We start from the raw sequence: 15,531 nt of genomic DNA on the forward strand, positions 1-15,531 counted from the left end.
GTCTGCTTGACCACTTATGTCTTACTCATGGTTCATGGAGAGGTCATATCAGGAGATTTTGCCAAAGTTATTTGATTTCAGTTTTGTACATACACGTATAAACGAGTACATCAACATCAGTATTAACAATGACAGGGTGCATTTTGTTTAAAGATATTAGCTCTGTATGTGGAGAGTAATTTGGAGAAAAAACCCTACCTCAAGCAAATTTAGCTAGTGCAAGCAGCTGCTATCTCTTGCTATTTGTGTTCTGCGGCATTTATCAATATTTCTAGTCCAAAAATTGCCCCTTGCATCCAAAATGGATGCGAGGGGACATTTTTGCACAACGATATAGTGCAAACGTAGAATTACTCTTCTCACGTAATTCTGGATAATCTTGAGGAATTATGAGAATAAATCATTTAGGAAATGAATAAACGAGCGGACATAAATAGACTTACAGAAAGATGTAAGGAAGAAATTATTTGAAAAATATATATTTTTATTATTTTATTTATTTATTTATTTCAATTTATATAGCGCGTTATCACCCCGGGGTCTCTAAGCGCTTGTACAGAGAAAAGAGAGAAACCGACTTCTACAGAAAAGAAAAACTGGCTACTTTACAACCCTCCCCATGCTTCCCGGAAAAGAATAGTTTTTAACATTCGACGGAAAGGCAATAGATTGTGCTCCTTGCGGAGATTAGTTGGTAGTTTATTCCACGTTGCAGAAAGTAAAGTGGAAAAAGCGCGCCCTCCCAAAGTGGACAGGCGGAAGCGTGGATTAACCAGGAGAGTGGCATCAGAGGACCGTAGCACCCTACCAGGAACATAGCTAGATAATCTAGTTTTGAGGTAACTGGGCGCATTCCTGTAGAGTGCCTTGTGTGTAATACATAGTCCTTTAAACAATGCCCTCTGTCTAACGGGGAGCCAGTGTAACTGACGCAGGAGAGGTGAAGCATGTGTTTTCCTTGGCTTCTTAAAAATCATTCTCGCTGCATCGTTCATTACTGTCTGAAGCCTCGTAAGTTGTTGCTTGGGCATCCTTATATACAGCGCATTGCCGTAGTCCAGTCGTCCCAAAATTATAGCTGACACCGCACTTCTTAAAGTGGAAAACGACAACAGTTGGGTGATCTTGCAGAGCTGTCTCAGGAGACCAACACACGTGCCTACCACTACCGACACCTGTTTCTTCATAGATAGAGTGCTATCAATATGGATACCCAGGCTTTTCACCACGGTTGCTGGCTCCGGCGTCTTGCCCAACACCGTGGGCCAAAACCCGTCGTTCCAGGGGCTGCCAAAGGTGGCTATAGGCAGCACCTCTGTTTTGTCCGGGTTAATCTTCAGGGAGTTTGCGGACATCCAATTTACCGTATACTTTAGAATGTTATGCAACCTGGCTTGTGCTCCTGGAGAATCCTCTATTTGGATGACGATCTGTGTGTCGTCAGCATAATTAAAAATCTAACACTCCATCTGATTGAGAGCTGAAATCAGTGGCTGCAGGTAGATGTTAAAAAGGAGCGGTGAAAGAGCCGAACCTTGCGGTACTCCACATTTGATGGCCGCTGATGTTGATATTAGGTCGGACAGCTGCACCTTCTGCGATCTATCTTGCAGGAAGGAGGTAAGCCAACCTAGTGCAGGCCCCCGGATGCCCAAGTCTCTCACACGCGACAGCAGTTGACTATGACACACCGTGTCAAAAGCCGCGGAGAGATCAAGTAGCACCAGGGCCCCCGGGATCTTCTTGTCAGCTCTACACCTCAATTCGTCTAAGATAGACACCATCACCAGCTCCGTGCTGTGATGTGCCCGGAAGCCTGCCTGATTTTGCTCTAGCAGATCATTGGTCTCCAGATGTCTTGAGAGGTATGTCAGCAAATGCTGTTCCAAAACCTTTGCTAAAAAAGGTAATTGGGAAATGGGCCTAAAATTTGTTAAGATCTTTGTGTCCGCCCCTGGCTTCTTAAGCAGCGGGATCAGCCGGGCCTCCTTAAGCATAACCGGCACTTGTCCGATTTCCAGAGATTTATTTAGAAGGTTGAGAACATCCTCTTCCAACCCGGGCATAGCTAGCTTAAAAATGCTCAGGGGGCAAGGATCCACCTGGGAGCCTGACTTTACCCTCCCTATCAAGCTAGCTAGCGTCTCCTTTGTGATCAAGGGAAAAGTGTCTAAGGGATTATCAACTTTCGGAATAAGAGGAGTGACTTGTAGTGAACAATTTAAAACAGGGGCATGAGAGATTTCTGACAGGAGATCTTCAATTTTTTGTATGACAAAATCCTGGAATCTTTGACAGTCCTCCAGCGAGACGTCAGGCCTCTGTTCCTTATTTTTCCTTACTTCAGAGAGCACCTTAAAAACTTCTTTCTGCGGATTTTAGGATTCGGTAATTCTGGTCTCAAAATACTCAGATTTGAGCGAGGATAGCCTTTTTATACGTGGCCAGCTCTTGCTGATATAGGCTCTGTGCCAGCGTATTATAATCCCTCCTCCATGCTCTCTCTGCCTTCCGAAGTGCTTGTTTCCTAAGCCTCAACGAGTCATTGAACCAGGGCGCTCCTGCTCCTTTATCCCCCACTTTCACCTAACTTCTAGTTGGTGGTAAATAACGAATTCTTAAACCCCTGTAGCACTGATTACAGTGCTACCTACATGTCAAAATACAGATTCGGTAATTACACAGAATCAGTATGTTACCAAATCGGTAATATTACCGAATCTGTATTTTAACATGCTCCTACATCCCAAAATCCAAATACCGGTCGGTAACGGATGAAATCGGCCGTTACCGACCGGTATTTGCCTTCCTACATCTGGCCCTTAATCTTTTATAATATCAAATAATTTCTTCCTTACATCTGCCTGAAAAGGATTGGGCCATCGACCTTTCCTTCTTGAAAGTGGGAGTTTCAAGCAATATATTTTCCGCATTACGTGATGGTCTAGAGCCTCCAGAGAGTTTCAGTTTATTCGCCAGGTATAGAGGAGAAGAGGAGTGCACAGCGTTGTGGGTAATACAGGCAGTCTTGTAGATAGATCTTGCCTTGATGGGAAACCAACGGAGGGTGGATAAATGGGTGTGATGTGGTCGTTTCTTTTGGCCCCATATATGAAATGAGCTGCTGAATGGAGAACAGATTTAAGGGGGGACAGGTGGGATTTGGGAAGGCCAGTAAGAGGAGAGTTGCAGTAGTCCAGTCTGGAGAGAACTAGCGATTGGACCAGGGTTTTAAGGTCATGTGCTGCAGTTTTGAATGAAGCCGGACTGGAAATAGTCAAGAAGATCATTGTCCTTGATATGAAGAGAGACTTGTTTCGCTACACATCTTTCCGTGATTTTTTGCAAGAAAAGGTAGGTTAGTAATGGGGCGGAAGTTGTTGAGGTTGTTCGCATCAGCAGTGGGTTTTTTAAGCAGAGGGTGACCTGCCCAGTTTTGAAGGAAAAAATTTAATTTAATTTAATTTAAAATATTTATAAAGCGCGACTGTCACCTGGCAGGTATCCTGGCGCTGATAGCTACTCCTGTGGTTTATTGACGGGGGAACTGAAGGAGACCGGTTATTTAATTATTTATTTTTTACGGACAGGGGAAAGAGCCAAGTTTTGATGCGTTTCCTGAATGGGAGGAGATGAGGGATATGGCGGATTTCGGCAGGTAGACTGTTCCATAGCTTGGCTGCAGCTACTCTGAACGATCTTCCTCCCGTCCTGGCCTTCTTATATCTGGGCACTCTCGCAAGGCAAGCAGTGGTGGACCTAAGTGTTCTGGTAGGGGTATACCAGGAGAATAGACGTTGGAGAGGTCTGGGTCCTATTCCATGCAGTGCCTTGAAGACCAAACAAAGGGCCTTGAAGGCAATGCGTTGCCTCAAAGGCAGCCAATGTAATTCGGCCAGTGCGGCAGTGGCCGAGGATCTCCTGGTCCATCCCAGAGCCAGTTTGGCTGCTGCTGACTGGACTCGTTGGAGTCTGTCCAGAAGTGTCGCCGGAGATTCAAGCAGCAGGGCGTTGCAGTAGTCAAGGCGACTAAGAATAGTACACCTGACTACTAGTGCTCTGGCAGAGGATGGAAGCAGAGGCAAGACTTTGCGCAGTGAGCGCATAAGGCCGGTGCAGGTTGCGACTGTTTTTGAGACCTGAGTCTCCATGCTCAATTGATGGTTGAGCATGACGCCCAGGTTGCGGACGGTGGTAACTGGTGGGGGGTTATTGGAGTTCTCCGGGGGCCAGAACTCAGCGGGCAGAGGGCGGGATATGCGACTCGCAGAGCAGTACATCACCTCAGTCTTTGAGGAGTTGAACTGAAGTGAGTTCTGGTGCAGCCAGCGTGCCGTGTCTCGTAGGCAGTCATGGAAGGCTTGTAAGGAGATGGAATCTTCGCCTTCCCACGAGAGAAGGAGCTGTGTATCGTCCGCATAGTTTACTGTGGTCATGTTATGTGACTTGATTAACGTGACCAGAGGTTTTAAGTAAACGTTAAAAAGAATCGGACTGATAGAGGAGCCCTGGGGAACACCGTGTGGGACCGGGGAATAGACCGATTGAAAAGGGGGAAGGGAGACAGCTTGTTTTCTGTCGCTGAGGTATGAGTGGAACCAGATAAGGGCCGTGCCGTCAATCCCTGCCGCTCTCAGCCGCTGGAGCAGGATTCTGTGATTAACAGTATCGAATGCGGCAGACAAGTCAAGTAGGATGAGGGCCGCGGCTTGGCCCCTGTCTGCGCGCATTCGAAGCTCCTCCATGGCCGTGAGCACCGCGGTTTCAGTGCCATGGGCTGGGCGAAACCCAAATTGGAACTCGTCCAAAAAGTGGTGCTGCTCGAGGTGGGTTGAGAGGCATTTACTGACCCAGCGTTCGAGCACCTTCACTGGGAAGGGCAAGAGTGATATGGGACGGAAGTTGGACAGACAGTCTGGATTGAGCGTGGGTTTCTTTAGCAGCGGGGTAATAAGCGCTTGCTTCCAGGAGCGGGGAACGACGCCACAGCTCAGGGATTGGTTGCATATCAACCGAAGGGTGTGAAATAGATGGTGCCCACAGGCTTTCCATATTTTCGATGGCAGCGGGTCAAGGGGGGATCCGGAAGTAATGCCCTGTGCGACTGTTTCGAATTCTACTTGAGAAATAAGAGGGAGAGCCAGCAATTTGTTCGTGGAAAAACAGGTTGGCCTCAGAGAATCAGGGTTAGTGGAGATGATTTCGGGGAGGGTGGAGAGAGTAGAAGGCGGGGGTGTTGCCAGGTTATTAATGATGGTCTCAATTTTATCAGTGAAAAACTGAGCAAGATTGTCACAAAGGGACTGAGAGGGGGGGATGGAGTTTTTGACACAGTCGGGGTGTAAGATATTGACCAAAATCTGGAATATGCTTTTTGGACTGTTGGCTGCATTGGTAATGGTGGAGCAATAGTATTTCGCTTTACTTTCTGCAATAGCGGACTTGTAGTCACGGAGTGCCTTCTTCCAGAGGATTTTATTGTTGTTGATGTTGTTGTTGTTGTTGATGAAACAGGAAGGGAGCCTTGACAGAGGGAGAGGTTAACCAAAGTTGTGCAATAGGACAGAGAATGGGTATAGAAGTTAATGGCAATGGCACTAGGGATGAGGTCAAGAGAATGGTTGGAGGGCTTTGTTTCGAGGATGCATTTGAGGAGGGCATCTTCGGAGATGGGGTCAAAGTTCTGCCAAATGGCTAAGGATTTGCACTCCTCTGGAGGGGTAGGGTGACTTACTTGGTCCACAAGTGATTTAAATTTTTCGTCAAAGAATTATGAGATCAAATAGTTTTTTGGGTCTATTTTCTGCTGAGTCGAGGAGGGTTCTGAAGTACGACGCTTTTCCAAGGAAGATGTGCTTGTGGTACTAGGATCTTGCTGAACGAAGCGTGGCCAAATTATTGGTAGAGGGCGCTTGTCTCAACTGTTTCTCCAGGAATCTTAGGTACTTCCCTTCTTCATAGAGAGAATTGTTGAACCAAGGTGCTGAGGGCGTGGGCCTTTTCTTTTTGCTTTGGAGAGGAGCGACGTAATTGATTTCGACTGCAAGGACTGTGAGGCATTGGGAGGTGAGTTCATTAACATCTAGGTTCGGGTCTGGCCTTGGAAGTGATAGCTAAGCTGATTCACAGAGGGTATCAGGTTAATATTTTTAGTGTCACAGAACCAGGAGGTAGCCCTCTTAGGTTGGCCGCGAGTTATAGAGTGTGATAGGTGAAGAGAGAATGGGATGAGGAGGTGGTCAGACCAGTCTAAATGAATAGGGATAGCGATAGTAAGCATGCCTGTTTTCGAAATAACAAGGTACAGGATTGAGCCCTTTGAGTGTGTTGTTTCTGTGCAGTGTTGGATAAGATCGTTTGCAGAGAGGAAGGTGGCCAGCAAATTCGCAGAAGAGTCTTGAGACGAGCCCCAGTAGAGATTGAAGTCACCCACGAAGATCTGATTGTCACTTTGCAAGAATTGGTCACTAATGAAGTCAGTGATTTCCTCCATAAACGAGGGGCCGCTACAAGGCGGGCGGTAAATGGCATGAAATCTGAGGGGTGAGCGGTGGTGCAATTGAAGTTCAAGGGATAGGCATTCAAAAGTGCGGAAGGAGCAGTTAGGAAAAGCCTTAAGTTGAAGGGAGTTTCTAAGGATGACTGCAACACCTCCCCTAACGTTGTCAATTCTGTCATTTCTAAATATAGTATAGCCTGTGGGTACTAGGATATCAAACATAGAGTGAGAGGTATCGTTGAAGCCGGTCTCTGTGAGGAAGAGCATGTCAATATTGTGAAGTATGATGGTGTTGGAGATTTCAAGTTTGTGTTTTATTGCAGATCTGCAGTTGTGGAGCAGACAGCGCAGCTCTGTCGAGACTGTTTTGGTGACAGGGGCACTTGGGCTATGAGGGGCGATAGGGATGATGTACTTATATGAGGGTGCTCGGGAGGGTTTCGGTGGATGAGTGGTTCTGACAGAGGAGATGGTCGGAATAGTGTAGATAGTAGGGCTAGTTGGAGATGAAAGTGGAAGAAGGGTGGCGTTTGAGGGCTTGTGTGGGTTAGCGATATTTGCAGACAACAGGTTATGCTTGGCTATTATGGGGTGTGGGGGCGAGGTGCATCTAGTGGGAAGGTGAGTGTTTTCCAAAGTAATTGAGGTGTATGGAAAAGTGGAAATCTTGGAGCTTAGAAGTGAAATGGTAGCTTCAAGTTGAGAGATGGAGGTGATGAGAGAGCCTTGCTTATTTTCCAGAGAGAGTAGGGCAGAGCAGGACATGTTGGGTAGCTCAATGGAGACAGGAGGGGGTGCAGTTGGCGGTGGAAGGCAGGGGGAAGTAAGGGGACAGGAGGGAGTTGGGGTATAGGGTTCACAGGTGGGGAAAGGTAGTGGTTGAGAGCGGGCGTTGGTGCATCAGTGGTGAAAGGAGAGCTGCCTTTGTTGCCAGAAGAATAGGAATTAAGGACATAATAAGGGGGAGGTAGGTGAGGAGCAAGGCGCTGGGGCGGAGGGAGAGGGGAGGAGTGTGTGGAGACATAGGAATGAAGGAGGTTTGGGAGGAAGCTGGCGGAGGGAGTTGGAGAGGTCCTGTATGCTAGTTGAGGAGGCTGTGAGGAAACGGGAATCTGGCGGAGTGAGGGGGTTGGGAGATAGGGAAGTTGAAGAAAGGAAGTGGTTCTGCTAGGCCCGAGGGAGGGAAAAGGAAAGGGTTACCAAGGGGGAAAAGGAGGTAGCACAGTATTGGGGGGGGAAGGAGAGAGATGCAATTGGTTTGTGGAGAAATCAGGGTACCTAGCGAGGGGCGCAGGGGGAAGAGATGAGGAGAAGAGGAGAAGAGGAGGGAAGAAGGGGGACGTAAGGAAAGTTAACTAGGGGGGAAGGTTGGAGGAGAGGTGGACTAAAAAGGGGGGTGGCTGGCAGGGAAAGAGGGGAGGAGAAGAGGTTGGATGGTTCAGATTGTCCGAGGAGCGGATTAGCTAGAGGGGGGGGCATATTGTGAGGGGGGAAGAATGGGAGAGGAGGGCACTGTGGAGGGGGAGGGAAGAGGGTCGACTTGTGCCTCCCGAGGGTGCAGCCTATTAGAGTGTAGGGGGGTCAGGGGCGGAGAGAGGGAGTAATGGGTGAAGCTAGATGAAGAGTCAAGGAACAACCCGGTCGCAGGGGAGGGGAGAAGGGAAGGGAAGAGGTGGTCAAAGAGAGAGAGAGACATTTGTCTTTGGCTTGGATCATGACAGTACCGTTGTTATAGAGTGAGATAGTGAGGGAGCCGTTAAAACACGCAGAGGGAGAAATATTTAGCTTTTTCTCATGAGGGATAGAGGAGGAGGAGGTGATGTTAAGGGAATTATATAGGATGGTGGACCAAGAAGGGATGTTGTGAGTGAAAAAAATTATATCGTTTTTGAGCCTCTCATAACGACCATTGTAAAATTGATCAACAAAATGGGAATCAGGGAAACATTCCAAGGTGCTGCAGCTTTAGTCAGGCTAGGAGGATAAATGATTTTGTAGCAATTAATTCAAGACTGAACTCGAGTGGTGCCCATGTTGGGAAAATGAGGAGGAGGAGGGTGGTGGGGATATGAGAAGGGTGTTACTAGGAAAGCGGTGGTGAGGAGAATTATAAGGACAGAAAGGGGGCACATATTCCAGGCGTCGGGTGAAGATATCTGAATTAACGAGCTGTCCGGGAAGTGAGGCGATTAGGAACAGGTTGTTACTTCAGAGCAGGAGAAGATGGGGGCACAGATTTCAGTCATTGAGAAGGCTTTACTGCTTGGGAGTCTCCATGATTCCGCGAGTATTTGATGGGCCCTTTACCTAGGTAATCACATACTATACATGGTGCCACCTGGCACTAGATCATATTTACAAGGGAATGGTTTACACATGACAGGGTCAACTGAACCACTGTCATAGCCATCACAAAGCAAACTTAGTAAAAGTAAAACAGATCATAAACGTACAAGCAGTAACCACTGGTAAAAACTGTACCTAGCATCCGCTGTAACAAAAAACACATTATGCACAGCATCACATTGAGCGCCAAACGCATTGTATGCCCCTAACCTCCTAAGTATCACTAAAATTAGGGGTATAAAGCACAGGGTAGAACATAATCTCACTAGCATAAACCATAATATGCAAGACAATCTCATAGTCATACAAACCACATTAAGAGGTAACCAGGACAGGGTGTGTAAGTTATACTACATGAAATACATTTCCTAGCATCACATAATCACATTAGGGCCTGGCGCCCAACAGACCTCCCAGTCCCCCTTGCCAACTGGCCATCTCAAAGGGGGCTCCAATGCCCTGTGTCCAGAATGTCAGGGCTGCTGCCAATGTAGCTAAAGTACAGGGTGCACACTTGTGCAAACCTAAACGGTGCAGCTGGCACCAAGTGCTGCACAGCTGTGAAGAGATGGGGCAAAGGAGTGCATCTCCCTCTTAACTCAATCAGAACTACCCCCAAGGATTAAATGGTCTAAACGGTGCAGCTGGCACTACTTGCTGCTTAGCTGTAAATGAGGGAAAGGCCCGGGCACTCAATGCGCCCTTTAAATAGATAGGTAGAAACGTTGCAGAAGCCCATGCTGGTGCGGCGCGGCTGGGAATAGAACAAATGGGCCCTGGCACAACTGTGCCCTCTGGGCCTTGCTTGGGCTCTTAAAACAATCACCGACTTCATCAGCCCACATGCCCTCACTTCCGAGAACTACATTCTACTTGGAGACCTCAACTTCCACCTGGAAAAGAAAAACGACAGCAACACCACCACCCTTCTGGATAACCTGGCCAATCTCGGACTCAAACAACTTGTTGACACCCCCACCCACCTTGCCGGACACACGCTCGACCCTATCTTCACCTCCAGCAAACACATTTCCTTCGATCACACCACAGCTCTCCATTGGACAGACCACAACTACGTTCACTTCAGCTACAAAAAGACCACGACCCACAACCTATTCCTTGAAGAAACTGGAACAAAATCACCACCGACCAACTCTTCACATCGCTAAATCAAAACCCTCCTGCCATATCATCGGACCCAAACCAAGCTGCCACCAAACTCACACAATGGATCACCCACAGCGCCAACGTATTAGCACCCTTGAAAAACCATCAGATCAAACAAAGTAGCAAAAAGGCCCCCTGGTTCAACGATGACCTTAAAAAATCCAAGAAGTTATGTTGTACCCTCGAGAAAACCTGGAGAAAAAACCCAACCTCTGACAACCTGACCACTTTCAAGGACGCCTCCCGCAAACACCACCAATTGATCCGATCCACCGAGAAATCAGCATTCAAGGATCGACTCGACAACAACGTCCACAACAGCAAGGAACTATTCAACATCGTCAAAGAATTTACCAACCCCACTGCCGGCACCAACGACATCACTCCCTCCCAAGACCTCTGCGGCTCTTTATCCTCTTTATTCCACAACAAAATCGCCGACATACATAACAGCTTTGAAAACCAGTCCGATGAACAGCCCACTCCCCCCACCTCCGAACCAAAACAGCACTCTCACAACCTTTTCGCCTGGAACCCAATCACCACTGAAGACACCATCCGCCTGATGAACTCCATTCACTCAGGATCGCCAACCGACCCATGTCCCCACCACATCTTCAACAAAGCAGACTCCATCATCGCACCCCATCTCCGCGATGTCATCAACTGTTCCTTCAACTCCGCTACCTTCCCGGAAAGCTGGAAACATGCCGAACTCAGCGCCCTTCTGAAGAAACCCACAGCAGACCCATCTCACTCCTCCCATTCCCTGCCAAAGTCATTGAGAAAGCCGTCAATAATCAGCTTGCCGCCTTCCTCGAATCCAAAAATTCCCTCGACCCTTCACAGTCTGGCTTCCGAGCCACACACAGCACCGAAACCGCCCTCATCGCAGCTACAGACGACATCCGAACGCTACTGGACAACGGAGAAACAGTTGCCCTCATCCTACTCGACCTCTCTGCCGCCTTCGACACAGTATGTCATAGCACACCCATACAACGCCTCAACAACATCGGAATACAAGGAAAAGCTTTGGATTGGGTCATCTCGTTCCTCGCCGGAAGAACCCCGAGAGTCCGCCTCCCCCCATTCAAATCAGAGGCCACTGAAGTCATCTGTGGTGTACCACAAGGATCTTCACTCAGCCCCACCCTCTTCAACGTATACATGAGTCCCCTCGCATCCATCGCGCGCCAACACAACCTCAACATCATCTCCTACGCAGACGACACCCAGCTGATCCTCTCCCTCACCAAAGACCCAAACACCGCCAAAACCAATCTACACGAAGGAATGAAAGAAGTAGAATGAAATGAAATTGAATGAAAGAAGTAGCCGAATGGATGAAAAACAGCCGTTTAAAACTATACTCGGACAAAACGGAAGTCCTCATCTTAGGATCATCCCCCTCTGCCTGGGACGACTCATGGTGGCCACCGGCCCTGGGTACAGCACCCATACCTACAGATCGCGCACGTAACCTGGGCTTCATCCTAGACTCCTCCCTCTCGATGACTAGACAAGTCAACGCCGTCTCATCTTCATGCTTCAACATCCTACGCATGCTCAAAAAAATCTTCAGCTGGATCCCCACCGAAACAAGAAAGACAGTCACCCATGCACTGGTCACCAGCCGTTTGGATTATGGAAATACCCTTTACGCCGGGACCACAGCCAAACTACAGAAAAAACTCCAACGCATCCAAAACGCCTCAGCCAGACTCATACTGGACATTCCTCATCATGCTCACATTTCCGGTCACCTGAAGGATCTCCACTGGCTCCCCGTCAACAAGAGAATAACGTTCGGTCTCCTCACCCACGCACACAAGGCCCTCTACGACCTAGGACCCGAATGCCTCAACACTCAACTGTCCTTCTACACACCCACCCGCCAACTACGATCATCCAATCAAGCCCTCGCCGCAATTCCGCGCATCCACATATCCACCATGGGTGGAAGATCCTTCTCCTACTTAGCAGCCAAAACCTGGAATTCTCTCCCCACTCACCTCCGACTTACACAGAACCACCTCTCCTTCAGAAAGCAACTAAAAACCTGGCTATTCGATAAGTAATGCACCCACCCTCCCTCAAGCGCCTTGAGACCCTCTGGGTGAGTAGTGCGCTATACAAATTCCTGAACTTGAACTTGAACCCCTGATGCCCAAGCGTTGGAGCCACCTGGGCTCCAAAGCTGTTTCCTGTGGTTCTTGCTGTGGGACCTCTGTTGAGTAGGATACATCTTCTGCTGCTGTGGCTTAGCACATGCTCGGGTGGACAGCTGGAGCATCGTGCAGTCTAACTGCCTCGTGCTGTGTGATGTCGGTGTCATTTTGAGGTCCGGCAGTGACCAGTCTGGGGTTCAGGCGGCTGATCAGGAGCCCTCCCGCTATTCCAATCAGGGGGGTCTCTCCCTCTTACTGCTCCGATGGGTTGCAGGCTCCCACGCTACTTCTGCAAGCAGTATCTTCTTCGCCTGGGTGTTGAGGCTTTAAGTGTTGACAGTGGAACGGCCACGTGACGAGCCGGGAAGCTGCTCCAGAGGGGTGCTTCCAAGATGCCCCCTGTTTGCGGTCCTCCGGGTTCAAATGCTGCTTAGGAGGAGCGCTTCCTCAGCCTCTGAGCGGCAGCAGGCCAGGGGCAGTGCAACCTCTGGAAAAGTCGGGCCCCTCTGCTGGTTGTCTCTGCCCACCTCAAGTCTTCCTGACTCATGCATTTTTTAGGCACTTCGACCATTGGACCAGACCATATATAAATGGTCACCATTGGGCGGGAAAAGGCCTCTTCAGCTGAAGGATAGTAACCTATCGAATGACACATCAGGGAGCGTGGGTAAACATAACCCTCAAACCTATACTAACGTGAGGGTAGAGCACCTTCTACCCTCTAAATTTGGCCGCCCTCAAACCACACTGTACTGATCTAAATGTGGATAGGCACAAGTGCGTGCGGGGAACCAAATAACCTCAGAGATTTGACAAGGGTGGTTGCTGGGAAGGCTTACCTGGTTCGAACGAAGCACTGAAATCAAACGCGTCTTCACTTTTGGCATTCAAAAGGAGGTGAGCTCGAAACTGCGAATACCGCTGTATTAAAGACGAACGACCGGAAGTGGATGGTCATGTGTAGAGTCACATGTCCATCTTGCTGGATATGTGGTTTATTGTGCCTAAAATGGTGACCATATTTGAACGGTCAAAGTATTGAGTGAGTCTGGTGAAATAAAGAGAGGGGAGGGCGGAAAACAATAATAAAGGGAAAATAGATCATTAAAGAATTATAATATTATGATGCCAATTGCAATGTAAATCAAAACAAGAACACGTAATACATTGGAAGCAGAATTGCTGTTTGCATGATGAAAAGTAATAGAAAGATATCACAAGGGGCAGCGCCCATGGAGCTTGTTATGCATTACGTATATTAGATATAAACAAACCCACGTAATACAAAAGAAGCGCCATTGTGTCTGTCTTCAGACCTTCCCTACTTTTCAAATTGAAGGTCAATTCTAACTTGGCTCTTGTTAATCTCTCGAATTTTGTACTTCTACCTCCTCTGACTCTTTGTTTCCCTGTCCTTTAAATATCCGGCGTTCCTGTCATAATGCATAACAAGCTCTATGTGCTCTGCCCCTTGTGATATTTTTCTATCACTTTTCATAACGCAAATAGAAATGGCCAGAACAGCATATTGTCACCCAAATGTGTAGCACTTGGCAGGGCTGCTATCAACTGGTGAGGATTATGGCATGATTACATTATGGCTCCCTCTGCTAGTAATGTTGTCGCAGTGACTTGGCTAATACCTCTGCTAATCCCTGTACAATCATGTGAATTGCCAAAATTCCGTTTGACTGTCAGATGAGAGCTGCCTTGATGCATGGGCGGAATTGTGGATGGAATCTTTAAAACGCTTGTACCAGTAGAGCATGCAGCTCTTTATAGTCTAGACTGTAAGCATCTGCTGGCAAAAACCATAGCCCTCGAGATTCCTGAGAGCGAGTAGCTGTACTTTCCATGATCTCCATCCCCAAGGCTCCACTCTATTTTTCCAAATGGCGTGCTGCTCAGCTAATCCAGAAAAACGAAAGGTTAGCACTTTGATGTACAAAGAACGATTTAAAATATTCTCAAATTTCTTTGCCAGATTTAACTGCCTTTTTGTGGATCACTTAGGTAGACCTTTTTAAACTGGAGCGTAACTCGAAGTGTGAAAGAATAAAATCACAGTATCGCACATATATATTTTTCTAGATATGAATGCTTAAAGTATAATATTTTTGTTGCAAAGTCATCCTTGGGCCATCGGCACCCCCATGACTGGGACTGGTGGTAACTGACTTTGACTGTTCCTGGGCTCTGTCTAACCAGGCCCAGGCCAGTGCTATGCTGAAAAGACACTTAGAATACAGCGAAAACACCTACACACAGTAAGGTACACTATGGGTTAGGTTATCCCTATGATTGGCATGACCTCCCATATAAGACCCTAGTAAATAATTGATTGAATCTCCCGAGGTGCGGCAGTGGAATACAAGTTCCTCCATACGACGGGTCGCGGTTGAATGGTCCCCGCTTGCTGGTTGATTCAGGTTTACTGACTAGCTGCCCATCGAATTCGATTCCACTTCTATATACAGTTTACCACAGCAGCGCCCAACATGTGAGCCGCCCTCCCAACTGAGTTGGCACCGCGTCGCGGGCCTTGCGCATTCCGGCTATCACCACATCAAGCCAAGACTTCCAATTTGAATTGCGGTACCCCTACACTCCGGCAGCTTTCTTGTCCGCTGTGCAGATTAATCCCTTCCCAGTCCCTGTCCTGAGGAGAACCTACATCATCTAAGGTTCGAAACGCGTCGACATCCCCAACCTGTGGCAAGACCAAGGGGTGCAGCTAGGTTGTAAATCATACCACTCCTACGGGCCCTAGCTGTGAAACCCTACAAACATTCGACCACAGGCCCTGTGAGGCAGGCAGGCACTTTCCATCTCAGTTCCGCCTGTCCATTGGTTTTTAGTTCTAAGGACTGGTTTTGTTTCTTTCCATGCACAAGTAATGCATTGCTTCTAACAGCATTTTGTACTTTGCAATTGATTTGGAACAGTATGTTTTCTTTTTTGGTGTGTAATATGTTTTCTGTCCGATTTTTCACCTTAATTGTTTACACATTTGTATATTTGTAGATATTTGTATATATTGTATACATGATTGCATGTTGCTGAACTGCCTGTACCGACAGTTTTCCGTTTTTGTCTGTTGCTTTTGAAACTAAAGAAATCTAAGTTTAATTGATAATAAATTGTCTTGGAATATAATTCTACTGGTCACGTGGTACATATTGGCTACGTGACTTTTTGAATTTTTTGTTAATCATCCTGACTAGCCATTCAGTTCTGTTTTTTCACTTGTTGAGATCCAGGCTGGCCAGTTGTAGGATCCAATACCGTCACTGTTTCACAGTCTAGTAAATAATAGGGAAGGGGGATCAAAACTACCTGTAGGTCCCT

At 47.6% G+C, this 15,531-nt stretch overlaps 1 protein-coding gene and 1 long non-coding RNA gene across 3 annotated transcripts in view; one reads left to right on the forward strand and one right to left on the reverse strand.

Annotated features, from left to right (window-relative positions):
- LOC147724579 (uncharacterized) overlaps positions 1-13,127 on the reverse strand; it is an 81,181-nt gene extending 68,054 nt beyond the window's left edge. The window contains exon 1 of one of the 2 annotated variants that reach the window (XR_015309925.1): positions 13,023-13,127. This is a non-coding gene — a long non-coding RNA (uncharacterized LOC147724579). The remainder of the gene's footprint in view (positions 1-13,022) is intronic. The other variant, XR_015309926.1, reaches the window with a different exon arrangement.
- LOC147724578 (fibrocystin-L-like) overlaps positions 1-15,531 on the forward strand; it is a 1,433,379-nt gene that overhangs the window by 1,139,731 nt on the left and 278,117 nt on the right. The window lies entirely within an intron of this gene.

The sequence above is a fragment of the Lissotriton vulgaris genome, chromosome 4_1, assembly GCF_964263255.1.
Source record: "Lissotriton vulgaris chromosome 4_1, aLisVul1.2, whole genome shotgun sequence".
Lineage (NCBI taxonomy): Eukaryota > Metazoa > Chordata > Amphibia > Caudata > Salamandridae > Lissotriton > Lissotriton vulgaris.